Source organism: Amblyomma maculatum, chromosome 10, assembly GCF_055883805.1.
Source record: "Amblyomma maculatum isolate TAMU_Amacu chromosome 10, ASM5588380v1, whole genome shotgun sequence".
NCBI lineage: Eukaryota > Metazoa > Arthropoda > Arachnida > Ixodida > Ixodidae > Amblyomma > Amblyomma maculatum.
In genome coordinates this window covers 106,013,387-106,038,938 of record NC_139353.1, presented here as the reverse complement: position 1 = coordinate 106,038,938, position 25,552 = coordinate 106,013,387, and the positions used below count along the sequence as shown (strand labels likewise).

The 25,552-nt window shown below is 50.3% G+C and overlaps 1 long non-coding RNA gene across 1 annotated transcript; it reads right to left on the bottom strand.

Moving 5' to 3' along the window:
- Nucleotides 1-2,824: 2,824 nt before the first annotated feature.
- Nucleotides 2,825-4,919, bottom strand: LOC146177195 (uncharacterized). Its single transcript, XR_014701274.1, has 3 exons — nucleotides 4,795-4,919; nucleotides 4,051-4,135; nucleotides 2,825-2,935 (listed from the first exon to the last, which is right to left on the bottom strand). It is a non-coding gene; the product is annotated as an uncharacterized LOC146177195 (long non-coding RNA).
- Between the last annotated feature and the right edge of the window lie 20,633 nt (nucleotides 4,920-25,552).

Sequence of the window (25,552 nt, the reverse complement as noted above, 5' to 3'; positions counted from 1 at the left end):
CAAGGGACTGGATAATCTTCTCCGCACAGTCAGGGCAAGGATGTACCACGTATTTGACCTGCATAGAAAAGAGAACTTGTAATCAGTTACTCACGAAGAAAGTCTCACAAAACATGCTTATGGAGTAATTATTTCACATATAAAAATAACACTGCACAAAAGGCAAGTAAAAAGGAAGACAGATGGAAATAGTGCACCAGTACAGGCTTCCAAGTGTTTATATAATGAGAATTGTGAAATCACACAATATATAGATCAATGAAAATTCTCCAAATCTGAGCTTTACCTGTGCCACTAACACACACATAGACAACTAGCACATTGCAATCTCAGAAAAAATTGACAATATGCTCAATAAGACACAATATACAATGAGACATATTCTTGTTAGGAGCAGGGTCAAGCCATAGGCATCACTGATGTTGGACTACCCAGAGGGTTATTTAAAGAAATATGAATGAAAACATATTTATAAAATAGAAGCTAGCCTAATAAAGGCAAAAGATGTGATTTAAAAAACCCCTCCCTCTACTCGTTCATATGTGCAGTTCTCCTTTTTTTTATCATTAGCTTTTTATGTTAAACTTTGTTTTATCACCTTCACTTTCACCTTTGTTGTTTGCTGGTTTCCACTCCAACACCCAAACATTATAGTTTGCTTTCACACCTGACCATACCAGTGGTCTTGTTTCTAGTCACTATGGTCTCACCCTCCTAGAAAACACTGTCTCTGGTCCTTCATGACATTATCTTATGTTGCCTATAGTGTTAATGTTTTCCTGAGACTACACTGTCTTTAGTCATCTGATCATCCATCACAAGTGACAACTGCAAATCTCTTCTTCTTCTTTTTTTTTTTTGGGGGGGGGGGAGGAGGGATGGGGGGAGGTTATTTTGTTCTTGCATTCGTTGTCATTTCTCATGAATATAACGAATGAAGCTTGTTCCTGCAGAGCTTGCTCCTGCAGGGGTATGTCTAAGGCCATTCTATTGTTTCTGCCTTTAGTGCAGTTTACATTCCTGGAAAAAGGCATGAATATACCACAGAGGCTATGCCTTATAAAATGCGGGATACCACTTCTGAAAGATGGAACATTTCATGCTAAAAGAGCAATGATAGCAAGGCACATCCAAAGCACCTTCTGCACATGTGCATTACTGCAGTGATGTCACAGATGCAGAATTATGTAAAGCATGACAATAAAATGCAACTTTTACATAAGTTCATTGCTAGTTTCACACCACACATCAGCTTATGCCGATGCCAAAAATTTCTCGAGACTGCCGTTTCACTTCAAAACTACATTATCTTGCTCAGGAGGCAAAAAACAATACACTTCAATACCCCTATAATTCCAAGCTTGAGATTCTATGTATTGCTGTTTCATGTAATGCTCGCAGCACATGCAGCAGGAATAAAACTTCTCATAAACTGCAATTTGCCAGAACTGTCAACTGCTTATCTCTTTAGATGCCTAACTAATGAAATTGTAAATGCTGACCAATATTATACAAGAATGATTATTAAAAAGTGTTTACAACAAATTTCTCGAAGATTATGTTCTTTACCTTTACAGATTGCAAATCATAAACTATGAAGAGACACCCGTGCAGTCTCTGCCGGTGGGTTGTGCAGCAATGTGGACTTTGGGTACCTGGTACAGCTTCAGGATTAGACTTAATTATCTATTCTTTTTGTTTATAAGAGGCAATATGAAAACTGCAAAATTGAAGGCTATTAATGAGTGAGCCTAGGCCTAAAACCCTCCTAATCATCTATGTGGTCTAACATAATGAGCATCAAAAATATTCCTTTAAAAGCTTTGTAAGTTGGTTTTTCCACATTACATAACTAAAAAAGGGTGTTGCTGACATTTCTTATTCAGATAATATAGACATATTTTGTGTTTTTGATGATGCAGAAGAAGCTAACATGATTCTGGCAACAATACCAAGTGCAGCAACATTTTTTACATGCAATGTGGGAAAGCAAGACAATAGTTTTCAAATACGCCTTTCCTCAGTATTCAGTATTTTGAACTACATTGCTCTTTCAGAAAATTTAAGAACTGAGCTCACCTATAATATTGGGGACCCTCATTTCTGGTATATAATACTGTCCCCTAAAATTAAAATGCAAAAGTTAAGTCAATTTTGGTTGATTAGCCATTCAACCATTATCCTCTACCACAGACATGTCCACTGTGCTGCACAATCCAGTTCTAATTGTACTGCAAATTTCATTTCATTCATTCTCCCTTTATAGGCCCATAGACATGACATAAGGGGTGGGGGCATATATATATATATATATATTTGTTAAATGGTAGTGGTGGAACACAAGGAAAATACGCTGAGTACAAATGGCACAAAACAATATAAAGAACACAAAAGAAACAATAAAGCTGAAAGTGCTAAAATACCGTCCATTACATATCACCTGCAGTACTTCATTTTTAGTTTCATTCTATTGTGGACATACCTAGCAACATAAGAGCATGTGAGTTGTTGAAAATTACACCCATCAGAGAACATAACCTTACTGCTGAGAACCAAGTGCAAACAATTTAAATATTAGGTTTTGAAGAAAAAAAGAAAAGAGGCATACATTAACAGCTCACTCAATAAAAAGAAGTCAACATGTTCAGATCGATTACATACTGAAAAAATTCCTCCCTTGCTAACTTGCTCAATAGCACTGAATGGTTCCAAAATCAATGTAATGCCAGGGCTATTGCTCCTCAGCATCGAAAAAAATGCTCTTTGATAGACATAAAGCAACAATGAACAGACCACAATGCCACAGCTATGTCGAAAAATACATACCACACAAATCTTGCCGTAAGTAGTCGTCCAGCGCTGAAGAAAGCAGGTTGATCTTTAGAAGCAGGAGTAACAGCACTTCTACACCGTATTCCTCCTACTGGCAGGTACGCTGCAGCAAAGGTATCATTCATAACATTAGCATGATACTTATAACTAGTACATACATAACTATAGTACAAAAATAATGGCACCACACATGCCACAACAATGACTCAAATATTTTGACAATGAGCTTAAAAGCTACAACTCCTGTTCCTAGATATATCTGTAACAATATCTGCCACCTCTTTACAGTCGAAATAACTGCTTAAATAAACTAGAATAGCAGATTTATGACAAACTGCTAGCACAATGACAATACACATTAACTTCAATGAGGGAATGTCTCAGTACCAGTGAATTGTAGTAATGAGTATAACACAATGTCTGACAACAGAAACTACAGAAGGAAAAGAATGTGTTGTTATTGGTCAGGCATAGCCTCCTTTCTATGGGTCAGGAGGCTGAAAAGTTCAGAATGGAAATAGCTGAGTAGAAACTATAGCAAATCCCCAAATGAAAAATATTAGTGATATAAAAATTTTCCTTAGCTCGCTAACGAAAATTAGCACATTTAATCAAAATAGCTGTTTGGGCCAGTTGGTTCATACTTACACCCTAAAAGACCAGCGAAAAAAAAGAAAACAGGTACAAAGGAACACAAAACGTATTTCAGTGCCCGTCCTGTCATTTTTTGTTCCTTTGTCCCCGTAATTATTATTTTTTTTTTGCGCTGGTCTTTTTATGTACCGATTACAAAAAGAAAGTCAGTCTTAAAGCAGAGAAGGGGTGACACATGGTTTGCTTCAATGCTGAAGACATCTGATCACCAGCTAACCCAGATTTTTCACTTGTTAAGTGATTTGATCGAGTCCAATATTTATTATCAGTTTTTAACATAAGTGATCAGCAAGTTAAATAACACCATTTACTCGCACACGCCCTCAAACACAATGAAACTCAATTGATAAGTCACTGTCTGGGCGTGCACCATATTGCACGGCATGAGCTAAAATGGCAACACGCAAGGAGACACACACATGGCACGCGACATAAATATTCTCCGACGAGAATCCCAAGCAGTATACATTGAGGCAGATGTCAGTGATCAGCAATATGTGCCACAAAAGTGCGCGTGTCAATTTAAACGCCCCTTTCTGGACGGAAACAATGCTTTGGACTTACCAGCACGGATAGCAGAGACCAGTTTCAAATTCTTTGAAGAAACGACAGTCTACGTTCTTGCGCAGACGAGACGAAGGACTTGAGCCTGCAGCGAAAAAAGAAAAGCGTGAGAAATGTCTTTCCTGCACATTGCGTCACTGCGACAGTATACATGTACACGAATCGGCTCGGTCCCACCTCTGGTCTCGACGCCATCAGCTCAAAACTGCGGGGTTAAATCGGCGTTCTGAAAGCGTGACTTTAGGATATCAAGCGCGCTGCCTTCGAACGTACAAGTTGCTGGCAAAAGAACCGTAAACTTAACCCATCACCCTGCATGCTCTCCCGCATTTATGGCAACGTTCCCGTAAAGCAGCAACAACAGACGATCAAAATCGATTGTAGGCAGCGAGCAAAAATAATGCGGCATGCAAACACGTCAATGCGTATCACCGGGACTGCATTAGCGCTCGTCGACGCATACTTTCTACCGCGGGATATGCTTGTGAGCGTCGTAGACGACTAAAAATGCACCATTAACATCCCGCAAAAAGGTCGTGACCATCTAAAAATTTCGGGATGCGCCGCTCCTCCAGTCTGAACTGAGGGAGTGGTATGCTCAGGTTGGGATCCAAGACGTCGTGCTCAGAGGCCGTTTCACAGACAAACAAGCAGCGTCGCGGACGTAAGCAATAACAAAACATGTTCAGGCCAAGTTAAATAGCAGAGAAAAACACGTAAAACGAAATGTAAAACGTCACTTACATGCGCGGCTGAAATTTGGCGCCAAGGATCCGTTGGAACGCCACCACCGCGACGACCAGCCATCCGCCGTTTCATTCCGAAGTTCACACTTTCACGAAGTCGTTTCATAGTGAGGCATCGATGAGTGCACTCGACGAAATAATCGCTGAGAGCAACCGAACTTTTCTAAAAACACAGATGAGTACCAACGACAAAGAGCACGAACGCTGACTCGTGCGGCAATCGCCGTCGTCGTCTTCTCGGACTAGCAGAGTCGCAGGGAACGCAGGCAGGCTCAAGCAACTACGAACACGTGACGCTGCGTTGAGAATAAAAGCAACAAAACTAAAAAGCAACTGCTTCGCTTCTCGTCTCACCACCACTCCCCCCTCACCTCCCTTTTCTCCCTGTTTTGCAGCGTACACACTTGTCTGTCCGCCCTTGTTCTGAGTTCGGCCTTGCTCTCTCCACGGTCAAGCTCGTGTAGGAGTCAAAAGACGGGACGGGTGTCGGGGGGGGGGGGGGGGTGAAGGGGGGAGGCACCGCTTTTTGTAAGAAGATAAGATGCTCCCAACTTTCGACGATTCCCCACCTCCTCCGGGGAAAAACGAGGGGTCCTTTTGTGGTAGCTCTTGAAAGGACATCGGACGGGAAGTAGGAACACAGCCGCCCAGCTTGAAACCGGTTACCATCATAAAAAAAAAAAGAAGAAACAAGCGGCAAACTTTTTTTTGCTTGAGCTGCAGGGACGAAATGGTGTAAAGTCATGCGAGAGAGACTAACGTCTTCCGTGCGGGTGATTGCGCAGGGTATATTTAAGCCATGCGGTTTCAGATAGCATAAATCCCGAAGTTACCCTCCTTTTACACTCTTTTTTTTTAGAGTGTAGCGAATGAGTATGAACCTAGCGAACGAGTACGAACCTAGCGAACGAGTACGAATCTAGCTAACGAGTACGGATACCGAGGAACCAGCGAACGACGAGACCGGGCGGTACCGCCCGGAGATGCCGGAGGCGGGGTGGCCGTCAGCGGAGCAGTGGTCCGGGCGCACGCGGCGCAGCGAGTGGCGACACGGGGCTTGAACTCCTTTTTATATAGGCAAACGTCTTTCACCCTCCCCCTAGACACCTGTGTCTTCAACATTGCAAGACTACGCAGCGGCGACCCCTCCTCCGCATGTGGCAGCTGCACCGACACGCCCACTGCGCAACCTTATAAGAGCGCGCGCTTGCCTCAACAATGCATTGTCCAACCTCCGGAATTCGAGCTCGTAGAAAAGTTCCCGCCCCCTCGTACTATGGATCCACCGGAGTCATCGACTTTGCCAAATCTATCGGACACAAAACGTCGCCGTACCATGGATCCACCGAAGTCCTCGACTTCGGCAAATCTATCGGACACGAAGCGTCGCCGTACCATGGAATCACCGGAGTCCTCGACGACTTCGGCACATACATCGGACACGAAACCTCGCCGTCCAAACACAGCGGGTTCACCGAGCAAGAAGCGCCGTCATAAGGCCGTAGCCGAGCTTTCGCCAACTATCGCATCCACGGGCAAGATCAAGAAACGCCGCTCTTCTACGGAGTCGTCTAAAAACAAGAAACGCCGCTCTCCCACAGACTCGTCGAAAAGCAAGACCAAGCGTCATAAGGCAGCGGCCGATGGGTCCTGTGCTAGGATTCGGCCATACAAAGAGCCAGCTACCGCGTCGGCTAACCACGACTACGGCGCTTCAGCAGCGGCAAAGGACAAGCCCGACTTCGCGAGCCCAACATCCTCTGGCTCGAATGCTCAGCCTGCGAACGACCCTGCAGAGCCTAGCCACGGCGCACACGAGATCTACAACGCCGAAAGGCCTAGCCACGGCGCACACGAGATCTACGACGCCGAAAGGCCTAGCCACGGCGCACACGAGATCTACGACGCCGAAAGGCCTAGCCACGGCACACACGAGATCTACAACGCCGAAAAGCCTAGCCACGGCGCACACGAGATGGACAAAGCCCACAGGCCAGCGAGCTCCTCTACGACGGCCGCGAAAGCCTCTTGTCAATGGGTGCAATACGACGAGCTGAGAACGACTGCGCAGCAACAAGACGACCCGCGCCCATTACTGAGTGACTTCTTTCCGTCATCGCAAACGTACTCGGCCACGCAAGCGACAACGGCTTCACAGAAATCCGGGGAACCGCCGAGCACCACAACTAAGGGATCCGACGGCGACGACTCGCAAGTGTTTTCAGCATTAGCCGAAATGACCGGCGCTGTTTTCGACGACGTCAGCGGCAGCGCCGAGTCGTCTTATTCCACCATCGCACCCGTCGTCTTCGAGCCCGAAGCAACGGCAGCTGTCATCAAACCTGCGAGGAGCCCCTCCGCAACAGCTGCCGCGCAACCTGTGGCCCGTCGGCTTTCGCAATCTAGCAGAAGGTTTCGACCCGTTCCCATTGATTTGACTAGTCCTACCGTGCCCATGTGTGTATTTCCGTCCCCAGTGGAAGCTGCTCTGCCAGTAGGTGAGGAAAGTGCGGAATCGAAGGCAACAAATTGGAAATTTAAAAGGTTAGCCCGCAAAATAGCTTCGCAAAATCCTGACGCGTGACGCGGCTACCAAGCTTTAGTGACGAAGTGCACTAACGAGAGGTGCTGCCTAGTTGCCTCGTGGGAGGTTGTATCGTCCGTGAATACCATCTTAAAGGACGCGGCGTGCATACAGGGCACCGGCCCGCTCTCGACTAGGGTGGAACCACTCCAAAAGTCCAGCTTTCAAAGTGTTTCTCTCGCGCTCGTGTTTTACGACGTGAAAAGGGGCCCACGAGACGCGAACCGTAATCGGGCGGAGAGAGCGGTGATTTCTCTAGTGCAAAATCACGCGCACTGCTTCGATGCAGTGAAAATTTTGCACAGGAACCCCTCAAATAGGCTCCAGTCATCGGCACTGAAAACATTCATATACAGCAAATGTATGCACATTCAAGCACTGCACGTTGAACTTGGCGACGGCATGATCGACGAAATGCCGGTGGACGTTTCTCTCGAATGGGCAAAGTGGGACCATTTGTTCGTAACCAGCCCGGGCGTGATGCGCGTGAACAATGTCCTCGCGTACTTTGTGCACCACGCGCAAAAGACGTATACCGTGCAGATGGGCGAGGCGGAATTTGTCGGCCGCGTTCTCCCGCGACCCCGCACGTTTAGCAGCAAAGCGCTGCTTAAGCAGATGCGCTACGAAGTCAACGCTGTAAAAGTCCCCCTATATTCTGACAGCATTCGCGAATGTCTCGGGGGCGTTAAGCTTGAGCGTATATGTTCAGTAGAATTTGTAATGCCCGGCGAAGACCCTACGTGCATTCATGCGCTCGCCGCTAACGACAGAATACGCGATTTGTGCGGCAACTACACCGCCTGTATAGAACGCGTAATTCTAACAGGAATCATCCGCACCGAATATGGAGCCTACACCCCCAAGTACGAAAATGTACACTTGTACTCCTTGCATTTCAACAACTTCATCTATCGTTTTCTCAAGTCCCTAACTAACCTGTTCACCTCGCGTATGCGACCTACCCCTCTGCCAACCACTATTGACGAGTACAAGGATGGCTATAAGCAATTTGCCGAAAGCGAGGTTAAGGCTGTTTTAGCCACAAGGCGGGAATTCTACGGGCCGTTCTTCTACCGTTCCCGCAATCCGCTCTTAGACAACGAGAGATCTCCGAAACAAGAATGGCAGAAAGGCGTGCTACTGCGCGAACTGTTTGTGGGCGAGGAAAAGTGTTATGCTGTACTGGAGTTTCGGGGGGAGTGTGGCGCACCGTTTTCTTATACGTTGCAAATGGAGCAGCCCAACTACAACACCATGCAGAAGGCTGGCATGATCAGCGTTGCATACATGGTGCGTCATTTTTCTCCTCCGGGCTTCGCAACAGTAACAATAGAGCTACCTTGTTCCAACGCCAAGGAGTCGCATAGGGCCTGCCTGATGCTAGCTAAAATGTGCGGGGAGCTGTACGTTAAACACAGTTCGTTTGCGTACAGCGACGGCGAGCAGTCTTTGTATTATGCGGCGAGCAGAAATGCAAAGTTGTGCGGCTGGCAATTCCCGTCCATTGGCAGAGTACCAACGAGTTTCGTTGAAAATGTGCATCTCACCAGAGCCCACTTCGAGGAGCAACATTTGTTGTTAAGAAACTCTACCGTCATTTCGTCCGACAACGTAGAGAATGATTTGGTAAAGAATCATCTCCGAGCAAACACAGAGAAAATGGAATCATTGATATCTCTATATTTAAAGTGTCTTGTGAGATCGCCACTACATTTCCACTTTGAAAACATGTTTATACATTACAAAAAAAAAGACTACATATGGAGTTGTATCGTAAGAACCTCTTAACTATTGTTGGCAAACTTGTGCCCTGGGCAACTTTTGATGACCACGCAACGGCGCTCTATGACCTAAAGTCATTTTTGTCGTAATCATTTTTGTATTGTGCGTTGCTTCTGACTATGCAATAAAGGCATTGATTTCTGACCAACTGCCGAGTGCTGCCATTCATTAGGAGAGCAAATGAGTTCTCTTCCGCGGAGTAATAATAAGGTTCGTGATCCGATATCCGGGATATTAGTTACAGGCCTAATGAGATAGGTCAAGGATAGTAGAACCACTGACGCGGGGTAGACGCTCTTTTCCTGACATTGGATCCGGTTTGGAATTTCTTCCTCGCCTTATTACATAACCAGTATAGGATAAAGACACGCCACAGAAGGACATGGGACGGCACGGCAAAGCTCCAGAAAAGGTTGCCATGGGAGCGCGGGACTACTGCTGACAGTTAATCCGCCTTCACAGCGGTGGATTGCAGAGCAAACTATTACGATGCGGGAAGTCGACGCCAGTAAAGCACTGCACACACAGCGCACAAAGGATCAAACGTAAACTAATGCTAAATAGCACATTAACGCCAAGGTCTTGCCGCGTGTCGGTTGCAATATCCAGTACCGAACATGTAATCCGACAATTAAACACGGAGACACAGCACGCGAGCGGTAGACACAACACACACGCGCGCGCGCACGTTGGACACAAGACGCATTTTCTTTTTAGTTGTGTGGTAGGAAGCAGTGCTGGACGGATGTGGTTTGCTCGAGCAAACTGGGAAGGGCCCTTGGGGGCGGGTTATTTACGCACCCCCAGGTGATGTGCGCCTGAGTGGCGGGTTCTCCGTTGTTAAATTTTGGACATGCGGGGCCGTATTCCCTGTTAGGAATTAGTGATAGAGCAAACTGGGAAAGTGGCAAAACCACCACTGCTTTGGATGGGCGGAGTCGTGTCCGCAGTCCCGCCTACATGCTCATGGTTACACTGTCGGGAAGTTTCTGATACATGGCAGCTGTGCTTACTGCAACCCCCTCTCCACCAACAACTTCGCTGTATACAAGGGAGAGGAGAATCCCTCTCGAAGTTATCTCTGTCGCGTCGCAGAAATGGGACAGTGACGGAGGAGTGAATTGCGTGGAGGTGAAAAGGACAGTGAGTGGTGAGGAGGGCGCTCACCTTTATAAGCTGGCGCATCAATGCGTTCGCCGGCCGCAGTTTGATTCCGTATGACAGACGCGATAAGACGGGTACCACAGTTTCACTTTTTCGAACCACGTCACCCAACGCAGACTTATTGCCGTAGTGGTGCACGGGGAGTGGATATAAGAAGGCACTCGCCGTCACGTAGGGAGTTGCTGCTTGTCGCCCGAGCATGGCCGACGACTCGCAACCCGTTGGGAACTATTCGGTAATGTTCGATTATTCACTGCCATGCTCTGTGTCCGAAACTTTGAAAGTGCCGGAGCCGTTTTACGCTGTCAGCAATTTGCCCCCGACCACCAGCCAAGAATGTAGCCACAATAATGTGTTTCACGCTCCCCCGACCGCCTACACCCCCCTTAATAATATGTTTTGTGCAACAGTAGTGTCCCCGACCACCGACACCTCCCTTAATAATATTTTTTGTGCAGCAGTAGTGTCCCCGACCGACAACCAAATTTCTGCGCCCGGTGCGCAATATGGAACATTCGTCTACCACTCGGGCGGCGGCGTGTTCACGGCCGTTCACGGCGTTCTAATGACGCCACAACTGGGTCAGCAGTTGCAGCAAGCGGCTTGGGCACCACCATCGCACGCCCCGGAGACATCGGCGCAGCAGCAAGCGGCGCAGGCCCCGGAGACGACGACCGCGCCCGAAGTTTCGGCGCAGCAGCCAGGCGAGCTCGATATACAGAGTCTGTTGCGGCAGCAAAAAGAGATGCAGGCTCTGGTGTTGCAGCAGCAATGCCAGATACAGGCGCTGTATCAACGTCAAATCGAAATTTTTGCCGCCCAACAGCCTCAGTATTTCGTGCAACCCGAGCTGTCGTCGCAAGCGCTACCCGCATCTCTGGGGGAGCCGATGTCGCAACCGACCACGCCCGAGGAGCCGCTGTCGCAGTCCACGCAGCCCATGGACCCGCTGCCCATCACTATGCCGCACGCCGACCTTGCCACGGACCCGCTGATGCTGCAAGCTGAGCAGGACCCGCTGGTGCCGTACGCCGAGCATCCCGCGGACCCGCTGATGGTGCAAGCTGAGCAGGACCCGCTGCCCATCGCTATGCCGTACGCCGAGCATCCCACGGACCCGCTGATGCTGCAAGATAAGCAGGACCCGCTGGTGTCGTACGGTGAGTTCCAGAATTCGCCGCCGCAGCAGCACCAGCAGCTAGAGCCACTACACTGGCAAACGGAGGAGATCATGATGCGGGTGAGCGCTCTTTTTATTCGTTCCTTTGGGATTGCGCGAATCCCATGTTTATTCAGGAGCACTACATCTTTATTGTTTCCACATGACAAGTGTGTATGTGTTTCATTTCAATATATATTTCCTTGTCAATATATATTTCCATGTGATGTGTTTCATTTCCATATTTATTTCCTTGTCAATATATATTTCCATGTGATGTGTTTCATTTCCATATGTATTTCCATGTGATGTGTTTCATTTCCATATTTATTTCCTTGTGGTGTGTTCTATTTCAATATTTATTTCCATGTGATGTGTTCTATTTCAATATTTATTCCATGTGTGTGTGCAATTGAGGCGCGGATAGCCTTGCTCTTAGCATCGATGCAGGCGACCCTTGTAGGTAGCACGTATCACCGTTGTCTTGTAGGAGATAGCAATTCCTTATAGATATTGAAGTGCAGGACAGATTTGTTGCCGTTGTTGCCTTGTATTCACGTAGGCATGACTTGTGGGAATGGAGTAGACGCTGGCTCTTGCCTTGTATTGCTTAGACAATGGCCGTAGTCTTGGACAGACGCTGTTGCTTTGTGGGAATGGACGATGGCTCGCGGGAGACATAGACGCGGGCTCTTGCCACGTAGGATTGTTGTCTTGTACTATCCATGGGCGTCCTGACGTGCTTTCAGCATAGTCACCGATACATGGTATTGTTGCTTGCAGTGTCTGCAGAGCGGCAATTTGCTGGACTTCGTTGAATACATCTTCGGGATGTCTCCAGAACAGCAACGCGATGACAGTAATGGCGGCCAACGCAGCCCGGCTTCCCCGCCGTCGCCGACAGGAAGGGAGGCCGACGTGATAGCACTGGAGCGCTTGGTGGCTGCTGCGGATGCCCCTAGCGGTTCGACGGACCAATCACGGGCGACGGGCACCGAGCTCTCCGGTACGACACGAATGGCCCTCGCCACTCCCTGCATACAAGCCGACGCCGCCGCTTCCAGCGCCGCAAAGCCCGTTTCATCTCCGCTTGAACAGCCGGCAGCCGCTGCAGACGTCGTCGTTGGTAACCATGGGCCTGTCGCCTGGGGAAAATTTCGTGCCGATTGCCAGCACGGCAGGGGAAACGCGTCGCCGACGTTTGAAGGAATCTTCTCTGGCGGGGGACCATTTGCCGATAAAGAAACGGAAAGTGAGGTACGTTTCCCATTTTCCCGAGGGCTCGCGGACTTTCGTCCCAGACTTGGAGATTCCAGGGGTTCCGCTTTGCCCAGAAACGCCTCTTTCATCTGTTCCCCATCGGCAAGGGCGGCCAGGGATGTCCTGTGCAACTCCGACTACGAAAACGTCACTGACGACGAACTCTTTGTCGAATGCCACAGTGTCGCAGCAGCAGCTTCGGACACTACGAACAGCATCTGCAGTGACAGCGGCAGTGGTAGCACCCGAAATGCATCTGCACAAGACAGCAGCTCCCGTGCCGCCTCGCCTGACACTACAGTGGTATGTTCCCCCCCAAGCAGTACAAGTCATGGCAATGGTGCCAGTCGCAATATTCGTGGCACCGCATCATTTACCGGGCGTTCTAAACACCCCGGGCATCTCAAGTACATTTCCAGGCGCAGCAGCTACACCGGCCATCCCAAACGCGGCGGCTCCCCCGGTTATCGCAAGAATCTCAAGTGCCCCCAAGCAGTACAAGTCATGGCAATGGTGCCAGTCGCAATATTCGTGGCACCGCATCATTTACCGGGCGTTCTAAACACCCCGGGCATCTCAAGTACATTTCCAGGCGCAGCAGCTACACCGGCCAACCCAAACGCGGCGGCTCCCCCGGTTATCGCAAGAATCTCAAGTGCCCCCAAGCAGTACAAGTCATGGCAATGGTGCCAGTCGCAATATTCGTGGCACCGCATCATTTACCGGGCGTTCTAAACACCCCGGGAATCTCAAGCACATTTCCAGGCGCAGCAGCTACACCGGCCATCCCAAGCGCGGCGGCTCCCCCGGCCATCGCAAGAATCTCAAGCGCAGCAGCCATCCCAAGGACAACGGGTCTTCCAGGCACAGCGGGTCTTCCAAGCACAGCGGGTCTTTCAAGCACAGCGGGTCTTTCAAGCACAGCGGGTCTTTCAAGCACAGCGGGTCTTCCAAGCACAGCGGGTCTTCCAAGCACAGCGGGTCTTCAAAGCACAGCAAGTCTTCCAAGCACGGCGGCGAATCAGAGAGACACAAGAACAGGAATAGACTAATAGAATCAGGACAACCTTAGACTGCAATCAAGCAAAGGATCTACACCGGCCATCCCAAGCGCGGCGGCTCCCCCGGCCATTGCAAGAATCTCAAGCGCCCCCCAAGCAGTACAAGTCATGGCAATGGTGCCAGTCGCAATATTCGTGGCACCGCATCATTTACCGGGCATTCTAAACACCCAGGCATCTCAAGCACATTTCCAGGCGCAGCCGCTACACCGGCCATCCCAAGCGCGGCGGCTCCTCCGGCCATCGCAAGAATCTCAAGCGCAGCAGCCATCCCAAAGACACCGGGTGTTCCAAGAACAGCGGGTCTTCCAAGCACGGCGGCGAATCAGACAGACACAAGAACAGGAATAGACTAATAGAATCAGGACAACCTTAGACTGCAATCAAGCAAAGGATCAAGCAGGGTTTCGGAAACGGTACTCTACTATCGATCATATCCATACCATCAATCAGGTGATAGAGAAATGCTCGGAATATAACCAGCCCTTATACATAGCATTCATTGATTACGAAAAAGCATTTCACTCAGTTGAAACCTCGGCGGTGATGCAGGCATTGCGATATAAGGGGGTAGACGAGCTGTACGTGAAAGTGTTGGAAGATATATATAGTGGCTGCACAGCAACCATAGTTCTCTGCATAAAGAAAGTAACCAAATTCCCATTAAAGAAAGGTGTTAGGCAAGAAGACACAATCTCCCCAGTACTATTCACAGGTTGTTTAGAGGACATTGCCTTGCTAAGCAACTCGGGAGATGAACTGCAAATAATGATTGATGACCTAGACAGAAAAAGTAGAAAGGTAGGCTTGAAAATCAATATGCAGAAGACTAAGGTAATGTTCAACAGCCTCGGGAAGGAACAGCAGTTTACATTAGGTAGCGCAATAATGGAATTAGTAGGCGAATATGTCTACTTAGGACAGGTAGTAACCGCTGATCCGGACCATGAAAAAGAAATAACAAGAATAAGATTGGGATGGAGCGCATTTGGCAAGCACTCGCAGGTTATGACTAGCAGCTTACCGGTATGGCTCAAGAGGAATGTATACAACAGTTGCATCTTGCCTGTACTCACCTATGGGGCTGAAACGTGGAGGCTAACCAAGAGAGTTCTACTTAAGTTGAGGACAACCCAGAGAGCTACGGAACAAAAAATGGTAGGGGTAACATTAAGAGACAGTGTACATAGTAAAGTATAAGTTATGTTTGAAACAATGTGTCTTCCATTTTGTTTGCTCGCTTCCCAACAGCTGCTCCCGCAGAGTTGGGTACCGACCAGCGGCAAGCGGCGAGCGAGTGGCCCTCTTTTTATTGGGCACCGACCAGCGGCAAGCGGCGAGCGAGTGGCCCTCTTTTTATTGGGTACCGACCAGCGGCAAGCGGCGAGCGAGTGGCCCTCTTTTTATTGGGTACCGACCAGCGGCAAGCGGCGAGCGAGTGGCCCTCTTTCTAGGGAATATCCCCGCCAGAAAATCCAATTGCGCACTCTCGGTCGAAGGGGAGGAGGGTGTAGTTGTGTTAGCCAGTCGCAGCGACTGCTCGGAGAGGGGGAAGATTGTGAGAGCGAGGAGAGCGGTGGCGCACGGCGGCTGCAACAATTCTCCGGTGCGTAGTAGTCGGCTGCTCGACGCAGCTTGGATGGGTGTTTGTGTGTGCGCGTGTGTGGCTGCCTGAACGACGCCATGGAAAGGATGGAAATTGAGCGACTAGTTGGTGAGCAACTGTTGGCTATAAGCACGCAAAAACAACAGCACGCGAAAAGTGTCCGTGACAGTAAAAACGGGGGTGATGCTCCCGGAAGAAATGGCGTTGTCGGTAACAGCGCCGCCCCTGGCTGTAGCAATTTTGCTGGCGCCGCTGCCGCCGCCACTGCCGCCACGAGTACTCGTGACGGGGCCGAGCAACGGCAGCAGCAGCGCGAGCAGAAACGAGAAAACGAAAAAGGGCGTGCTAGCGGCGCTGTGGCGGCGGCGGATGGCATGCTTCTAACCTCGCTAGGACTGCGCGCCACCGTCACTGAAGAAATACTCTTCGACGAGGACATTGTATCGTTAGGCGAAGAAACTACGAGTGCCGCTACTGTCATTGCCATGACGCCAGACGAGGAGCCGTGTGACTATTACAGAACGCGCCGCAGTATCCGAAGGCAAACAGCTCGTCGTGCGAATTAACGACATTGGACAGACGCCCCCCAAGCAGTCGTGTCGCGTATCTAGCCTTAAGCGCACATCCATGAGCATGAACAGAGTACCGCTGGTGACGCCGCCACGACAAGGAAACGCGGACCTACGCGGAGTATTAGTAACTACTTCTCCTGAAAAGAGAAGGGCTCGCCTAATGAGCACGATAGACGCGGTAGCGCGAGGCAAGATCGGCGCCCAACAACACAAAGGCGACGCAACGGCGAGCGCCATAATCGATCCGGTTGTTCTGCCTTTCAAGAAACAGCGCATTGCACGCTTGTCACTTTCGAAGCAGCTGCCGCAGCAACGCTTCCAAGTGCACAAGATATTGACTATGTCGACAGCTCGGCGGCGGCCTTCGCCGTCCCCGCCGTCAGAGGAGTTGGTCGAGAAAGCATCCGCACTGGAAGAGCAACCCCAAGAACAGCAAGCCGAGCAGCAACAGCAACAACCTCGGCAGCAGCAGCAGCAGCCGCAACAATCTCAGCGACAGCAGCGACAGCAGCAGCAGCAGCAGCAGCAGCAGTCACAACAGCAACAACCTCGTCAGCAGCAGCAGTCACAACAATCTCAGCGACAGCCTCAGCCCCGACAGCACGAGCCCGCACAATTCACCCAAGATGACATTTGTTGCGGTCAAGTCATACCGCCTACACCACCCATCAATAATACAAGCGACGAGCTGCCCGCGGCACCCGAGCCGTCGTCGCCCCCAAAAGCATGGCGGCCCGAACGCCCGGCGCGTAAACGACGGTTGCTCGGGGTGGGAACGCCGGAGGCTATAGATGAATATTTTCGCACTGATGAATTGGAATCCATGTCGTCACAAGACGACGAGGAGGACTACGAAGCGGTCACTACTACAACCACGAGCGACGACGGCAGTGCAGCTAGCGACGGTTCCGGGATCGGCGCGGGGAAACGGAGACGCAGAGCTAGAATGCTTTCCCAGAGACGACGAAAGAAGCTCGAGCAACAGAGGCAACGGGTCCGGTTCGCCGATGCTTCCACATCCCACGCCGACAAAGCCATGACGCAAGCTCTGCGCTCAATGATGAGTCACAGCTGGTGCGACGCGTACACGGGCGAGCTGCGCGACATGTTGCCGCAACCCAAAGTGTGCGCCCTAGGCGAATATGTGAATCCTGACACACAGCGCAGCGTGCCCGTGCCGCCTCACGACACCATGCTGGCGCTTCTCGTGTTTGCCACCAGCATGCTTTCCTGTGCCAACGTCAACATCGAGGGATCCGGCCCCGAATTGTACGAACACATATTTGCCTACGCCGTGGTAAGTTTGGTGTTTGCGCTTTCAACCAACGATCATTGTTATATATATGTGTGTTTGTCTTTCCAGAGCCGGGGAATCAGGAACAGACGAGCCGCCATGGATGCACTGCGTAACTGGTTCGACGGAGCTTTTGCACATGGCGAACCGGGATGCACGTTTCTCGACCCACACAATGCTCACCCCATTGTGCAGGCCAACCATCGTACTCCCACCTTGCTCGTGGCAAACCAGTTTCCTGGCGAGCACTGGAGATACGTGTATGCTTTGCGCGTGCGGCAGGACATGGGCTTTGCCTTGGCCCGTGTCTTACTGCTCCCCTTTCTGACGGGAGACGCGTGCGTGGCGTCTCTCGTCGGGGACATGGATGCCAAGTGGATGCCCGGCGTCTCGAGGGCTTTGCACTATGGGCTGCGCATGTGGCTTGCCTGTAAGAAGGGAGCCGAGTGCATGTACTATTTGATGCGCACCTGTATCGAGCAGCGCGCCTACCACGCAGTGGAACCGGCGTCGGTGGTGCTCGACGACGGCACGGTGCTAAGGCCTACCCAGGCAGAGGAGCCCCAGCAGCAGATCGGTCGGGACGGACCTTTGCCCACGTTTGCAGAGGCACCCTATTACGACTTGCACCCGAGCTATTGCGTTGCCTGGCACGAGCTCTTCAATACCATCGACTTTGCTGCTGCCAACGAACGTTGCAACACTCGCTTCATGAAGCCCGCACTATTTCTACCTGCGTGCAGCACTGGCGTGGGGACCAGCAGCCTGCCGGGACTGCAGCGGATTCTGGTTTCGGTCTTCTACAGCGCCATCGAATACTTTGCCACGGCGGCGTCGGTGGGAGACACTCGCTGCTGCTTCGTATTCTGGGGCGCGCGACACCAAGTACGAGCGCTGCACGATTCGTGCCGGATCTTGCTGCGCTACCACACCTTGGCAGAATCGAGCACGGGAGCTACCCCTGCCACGGCACATCATCAACCAAAGCGGTAAGTAGGTGAGCGTGTGCGGTATTGATAACTGTAGTGATACCTCTCTCTCTTTCTGTCCCGCACAGTTTCAAGATCACCATGATCGACACCGCAACGTCACCCGGCAGTGCACCGTTGTCCCCAGCTCAACAATCCCAGCAGCAGCCGCCGCAACAGCAGCAGCAGCAGCACCTCAATCACCGACAGTCACAGCAATTTCAGCAGCAGACACACGACGCCGAGTCCGTGCTATTGTCAAGTGGCGGACATCACCAGCGTGGCAAAATGCACATTGTGTTCTGCGTAGCGCCCGTGGTCGAGGTGACAAGTGACACGCAAATCCAAGTAGAACCAAAGCTCCCGAAAGGAGTAGAGCCCATGTTTGTCTTTCGCATATTGGATGGGAATCCAGATGCACACACGGACGTCGTAACCAACAGTATATGTCCCCGTTCACTGTCTAATGCCATAATTTCATGTGAGGCAACACATTTCAAGCGCGGCCTCAACGCGGGCCTTCGCTGTCTCAGTACCCTCTTCCGTCCCGCCACAACTGTCGAAGGCAGTAGCGGGAGTGGTAGTGGAAACGGTCAGGAAGCTCTCTGGGCTGTTGAATGGCTCGAGTCTGTCTGTTCGCAACGAACTGAGGATCCAACATCCTATCGTCGTAAATCCTCACCTAAACCCTCACATAAAAAGTCACGAAAGCCACTTTCGTGAAGTAGCAGCATCGGGAACCACAGCCAGGCCAGTGTACAAATGTTTTCGTCCATAATTTATCACCAGTATAGTGTCCTGCATCCTCGCGACTGCCAATATGACCAATAAAGATTGTATGTGTCCCCTACATTGCCGTTGTTTGCCACGCTGCGCGGTAGCGAAACTTGCATGTACACATAACACGTATATAGAGTAATGTAACGTCTTTATTCAATAACATCATATATTTACACATTCAATAAGATCACAGAAAGCTTGTATAAGGCGCCTGAAAGGATCTTAAACAATGAAGCTTGTATAAGGAGCTCCTTGTGAACGTAGGCCGCTGTATAAACACCTTAAACAATGCCAAACCGAAGCTTGTATAGGAGATCCCTGTCGACATAATGAAAGAAACAGCTTGTATAAGAATGACATTCCCTTCGTACAAGCTGTCCCGAGACACATTGGTGGCATACATACTTTGAGACACTTGGAATACAGCACGTACTTCCAAACTATACTTTGAGACACTTGGACTACAGCACGTACTTCCAAACTATACTATGAGACACTGGAGTACAGCACATAATTCCAAACTATACTTTGAGACACTGGAATACAGCACATAATTCCAAACTATACTTTGAGACACTGCAACACATCACATAATTGCAAACTATACTTTGAGACACGTGGAATACAGCACCTATGTCCAACTATTGAGCCCAAGTGGTTCTACTGATTTTCTTTTAACGTAAACATAATACTGAAATCGGCATTTTTATCGTCGACTAGTGGGCTAAACGCTTCGTCTTGGTTTACAATATCATACCGAATAGTTTCAAAGTTTCAAAGGTCCACATCCTAATTTTCTTTCATAATATCCATAATAAAGGATTCGCTTATATCTTTCATTACAAACTCTGCGACTTCAGGGGTTTCAAATAGTGGTTCCAAATTGTCAGATTCTGCCAATTTAGATAATGGGTTGCCGCTGCTGCCAAGGCACCAGAACGTAAATGCAGATTGCATATTCGGCAAGGCAACTTCAGTGCAGCCGCGCTCTGGCTTGAACACAAAGGAACGCTCTTTGAAATATACAAGCGTCCACTGAGTGCCAACCAGATCACGCTCAGCATCTGTAATTGCCAGATTGTCGAATACGTCCCAGCACACAGAGCAGACGCCAGCGTCGAACACAGCCGGTGACGCAAAGCAGGCAGCGAGCACATCCTAAACATCGTCGTCGTTGCAGCACGACGGGTTGCCCACTATTCGCTCCAGCGTCGCTTGAGGACTCCAAGCACGTCGTCCAAGGTGGTTTAACATTACGGGCCCATACCGTAGACACAGGGTAGGCGATAACCACTCCTGAAGTCGCAGCGTTCCAAATGGGGTCTTCCGCTGTGACAAGGCGTCCCGCAAAAGCTTGTGTGCGCGGGCGGTAGCCACCACAGCTCCCGTAAAAGAATTGCACGTGTCTCGAAGCAATGACACGAGATACGGTAGGCTGCGGCTCCAGGAAGCCCGTAACAGTTTCAGGGAGTCTTCACCGACGATGCCGACAAAGTCCATTTTGTGTTGTCGCGTTCCAAGGTTCTCGAGTAGGTCCGTGAGACCCCCGGCGGCCAGACACCCGGCGAGTTCAAAGACGCGAAGGTTAGGCTGGGCATCGAGCACGTCGCAAAGGCGAGATACGTGATTTGCCGTCAGCCGCATGTCGCCGAGCCTAACCTCGCTGATGTTTCTCGAGCCGGAGGCTGTCTGTATGGCTTCTAGGCTGCAGATGGTGTTGCAGCCGTCGGGAATCTCACTTTCCATGGCCACGGAGATGGAAATGGCGTAAGACACTAGGGCGCGGCAACGAAGTTCACAGTCGACTGCGTCTCTTGAGATTGAAATGCCCATGAGAGATCCGACGCAGTGCACGGTTTTCCATTCGCCAGAGTGTTTGCAGCTAGGACGGATGATATAGCTATCTTCCTCCTTGCCGTCCGGCCAGATACCGATGTTCTTGGCCGACTGCTCGAAGGTGTATATGGTAGATGATAAGGCCCTGTATACATCCCACGAGAAGCGGAGAGGCGTTCGGTGGGCAACCTCCAACGAGACGAGCGGTGGCGCGATGGAAATAACGCCTCGCTCTTCGAAGTTGTTGCGATGCTCCTCGTTGAAGTTGGCCAAGCTTTCGCATAAGGCCTCGATCTGGCCAGACGGCTTGGTGTTGATGACAGTAATGCGCAAACACTCGGTGCGAGACGAACAGGCTGTCAAAAGACGCGCCCAGTGATCTGGCTTGAACCGTGCACTGTCGATGGAGAAGTGTCGCAAGGCTGGCAGGTCCTCTCCGCGGGCAATCCTCTCCACAAGAGCTGGATCTAGCGCGGGTTTTATTTGCAGTTCCAAACTCTCCAACGACAGCAGTCGCGGCAGTATGTGTTTCCCCGGAGAGAATTTCACGCCTTTCAGCCGCAGGGGCTTAATGCAGCCGCTGGAAAGATGGGCTACCGGTGTCTCTTCTAGGTCGGGGACACCGGCCAACTCAAGGCACTGGAGAGAGCCGATAACCCGGAGGTCTTGGGCAATTATGTGATCCAGTGCTCTCGCCAGTGCCTCACTCCCCGCCAGATCCGCGCAGAACCTGTGCAGTCTTCTTTGTCGGCACGCGAATAGATAGCGCCACATTGATGTCAGGCGATCTTCGGTTGTAGGGGAACCTTTACTGGTGGTGCAGTCTTTGAAGACCTGGAGAACGCGGCTCCATGGAGCTTGATTATCACCCAGTTCGAAGGTGTCACAGCAGTGGTGATATCCCACGATGCTTTGCAGCAAGTCTGTGGGCACTTCCAGCTGGTCACCTTCGTTCTCCCACACCATCTTCGACGACGAGCCGCATATGTAGGTGTCGAAGTATTTGGAAGTGGCATACAGTCCAACGGTGCCACGTTCCGGGTGACAGCGTACTTCCAGGCCTCCAAAGTACAGCAAGTGGTCCACAATTGTTCTGTTCCAGTCCGACGTTACTAACCAGCACCTGTACGGTCCGCCGCACATCACAAAATCGGTAGATTTGACGAATGCAGTTAATCGCTCAAAGAGCAACTTGTCTGCGTTTTGCCCAACCATTGCTGTGGGTGGCACTAGTACGACGACAGAAGCAGAATTGTACCGTTGTCAGATTAGCCTTCATTATATGTGCTAGTCCTTCCGCTAACGCATCCGACTAATGCAACGCCTCCCGTGACGCCTCCCCGGGAAACTGAATCCTGTGCTGATAGCGAAGGCTCCATAGACGCCCATTGGTCCAAAAAAAGGCGGCTAATTGGCACCGCCATATTGGGGAGCAACTACGTATGGGTGACGTTGAATGACGTCACGCTACGTATGTTTTTAGCGCGAATTTTAAAGTGGTCTTTTTGTAGAACCCGCATTTTCAAGCCGGTATCTCATGAAGGTTGCCTTTCAGTGCGCACCAGCCTTTGCCAGTCAAATGTGCTCGAGGTCCTGCTAGTTATCACCTTGCTAATGTGCAATTCGGAACCCAATGAAAGTGACTCGCAAAGAAGGCAGCATAGAAAGGCAGCAACACTTTCAGACGCTGGCTTACCTTGGCTGGCTAAGAATGCAATCATGCATCATTCGTGGTGGAAACCTTGGTGTACAGCAAGTATGGTTTTCATATTCATGGTTTATTACAGCAACCAAACAAATAGTGATAAAGCACACCAACAAAAAATACGCGTCACAGGCAGCTCAAGCAGTAGTTTCTTTAAGCTGACTATTCATCTCAATGGTCACAGTGCGGATAGAAAAAAGCCCTGCAGTTCCACGAACGTTGCCAGGTACGAAATTGAAAAGCATAGAAGACAGTGCTAGGACAGCTTCAATTGAGGCAAACATAACATGACATAAGTAGGCGCATCAACATGGGTCGCAGTCTTTTTGACGACAGATACGCAGACGGTTCGAAGGGCTTGGAACAAACCCACAAGTCTCGCAGCTGCCATGGTGTCTTCTTCTCCAGGCTCATCTTGAAATAAAGCGCTAAGCACTTCAAAAGAACAGCGCGAAGCGTGCAAAGACGGAAAAAGACTTCGCACTGGCCGCACGTCGTAGGAAACGACAAAACCGAGAGAACTGCCGCAGCGGTGCCGCGGGGTGCAAATTTTACAAAACGGTGACAGAGAAGCGACGCGCATGGGCGACGAAAACTTCGCAATAGGGGCATTTCGAGACTGGCGATAAGAAACCTCTTCGTGAGCTCCCGCGGCCACTGTGGCCGGGTGCCGAAACAAGCCCTGCAAAGTCAAGCTGCAAAAATGCACCGCACACTCATCAACAGGGGGCGTAACAAGAACGTTGAAAAAAATTAAAAATGCGGCGTAATGTTTTGCTGAAATAGTTTAGTTCAGTCGTTCAGTCGTGTCCGACTCTTCGTGACCCTGTTTTATAAAACGTGGCATTAAATATTTATTTCTTTACGTTGTTTTATAGCGTTTTTATTTATGTTCTTGAATTTCATCATCTAAGTGCTTCGCCCCCCCCCCCCCTAAAGTGGCTGTGCTGCTGTCGCGCTAGACCGTTTTTGGGCCAAGCCTTCGCCACCATCCGCCTTGTGCTCAGCGACGCAGCACGACGAACGCGCTCGGCCTTCTAGTCTTCCGCTAACACAATCTGACTAATGCAAGGCCTCCCCGGAAACTTAATCCTGTTCTCAAGGCGCGCGCTCGGCCCGATAAGTCCACACACGTAGTCGGGGGGGGCAATATTCGCGTGATCCATAACGATCTGTAAAAGAAACATTGTAACAAGCGTCAGGCGGCACACGTGCGCACACACACACTAATCGCTTCCGCAACGATTTGTCGAAATCTGAGCCGTGCATCTAGGCACGACGAGCGCGCTCGGCCTTCTAGTCTTCCGCTAACGCAATCTGACTAATGCAAGGCCTCCCCGGAAACTTAATCCTGTTCTCAAGGCGCCCTCTCGGCCCGATAAGTCCAAACACGTAGTCGGGGGGCAATATTCGCGTGCTCCATAACGATCTGTAAAAGAAACATTGTAAGAAGCGTCAGGCGGCACACGTGCGCACACACACACTAATCGCTTCCGCAACGATTTGTCGAAATCTGAGCCGTGCATCTACGCACGACGAGCGCGCTCGGCCTTCTAGTCTTCCGCTAACCCATCTGACTAATGCAACGCCTCCCCGAAAACTGATTCCTGTTCTCAAGGCACGCGCTCGGCCCGCATCCTCTCCGGGAGCCTCCGGCCGGAGGGGGATATGCCTTAACCCAGGGGGCATGCGTTATCGCTCTTTAGAAGAGGTCTCCACACTTCCTTATAGCCGGGCCAGGCATCCTGGCTCGGCGACACCCCTTGTTGATACGGCATCGACGAGTGGGATTTTCCGAAAGCTGATTGCGTTGGTAAACGCCGTCTTCCGAAGCAAATAGGTTCTGTTTTGAAGAGTCGCTACTGCCATATGCCACCATAGTTAGTGGCCGAGTGATGGGACAGGTGCTCCTTAGCTGCATGCCTCCAATGTCATTCACTGCTCTATTCAGTCACCACAGCGTGCAAAATTTGGGACGGCTAGGTCCATGCTACTTTACCTTGCATACTTGACTATTCAGGTGCACATACTTGACCGTCGCTAACATTGAGCTCAGGTGCACAAAAGTCTCAGAGTCAGGTGCACAGAATTCTATGCTTGACGTCGCTAGAACAATTACTTGAGCTCAGGTGCACATACTTGACGTCGCTAAACATTGAGCTCAGGTGCACAAAATTCTGACCTCGCTAGTCAGGTGCACAGAATCCCATACTTGAGTTCCACGCGCGGGAAAAGCGCCCGCGCGTACACCCCGCATTTTTGGCTCACGCCGCGGCCCCGCATTTTTGGCCCACGGTGCGCTTTGTTAGTAAATGACAGGTATTCCTTCAACAACACTTGTTATTGTAAACGCAGTTTGAAACGTACACACCGTCAATCATGTCTGTCACTCTTTATTGTCGGCATTACGCCCCCGGTAACGACTCAAGGTGCCCTTAGTTGTCCTCCAAAGTACGCCACTGCTGCTATGAGAACAGCCAGAGTCAAAAATGCCGCTGTCCATAGCGTCGGCGGTGTCTTATGTTCCATTTCCATTTCTTCCACGCCGCAATGTTTCAGAGCGAGGTGATCGAATGCGTGCTGCGTGCCTAGACCCAACCACAGCAGAAATTCTTGACACCCTAGCCAGCAGTATACTGGAGCCACAAATTGAGAACGGCGTTCTCCAAGAAGTCCAAACACGTAGTCGGGGGGCAATATTCGCGTGCCCATAACGATCTGCAATCAGCGGGGCGATCGTCTCGCGGTCGATTGAGTTGACAACAATGGGCGAGCAATATGCAGCAGCCATCTTCCATTCTCTCTGGTGGCGTTAACTGCAGCTGCGGTATGCTAGCGAAGGCTCGGCCGAAAAACGGTCTAGCGCGACAGCAGCACAGCCAATTTTCGGGGGCGGGGGCGAAACACTTAGATAATGAAATTCAAAAGCACAAATAAAAACGCTGTAAAACAACGTAAAAAAATAAATATTTTAATGCCACG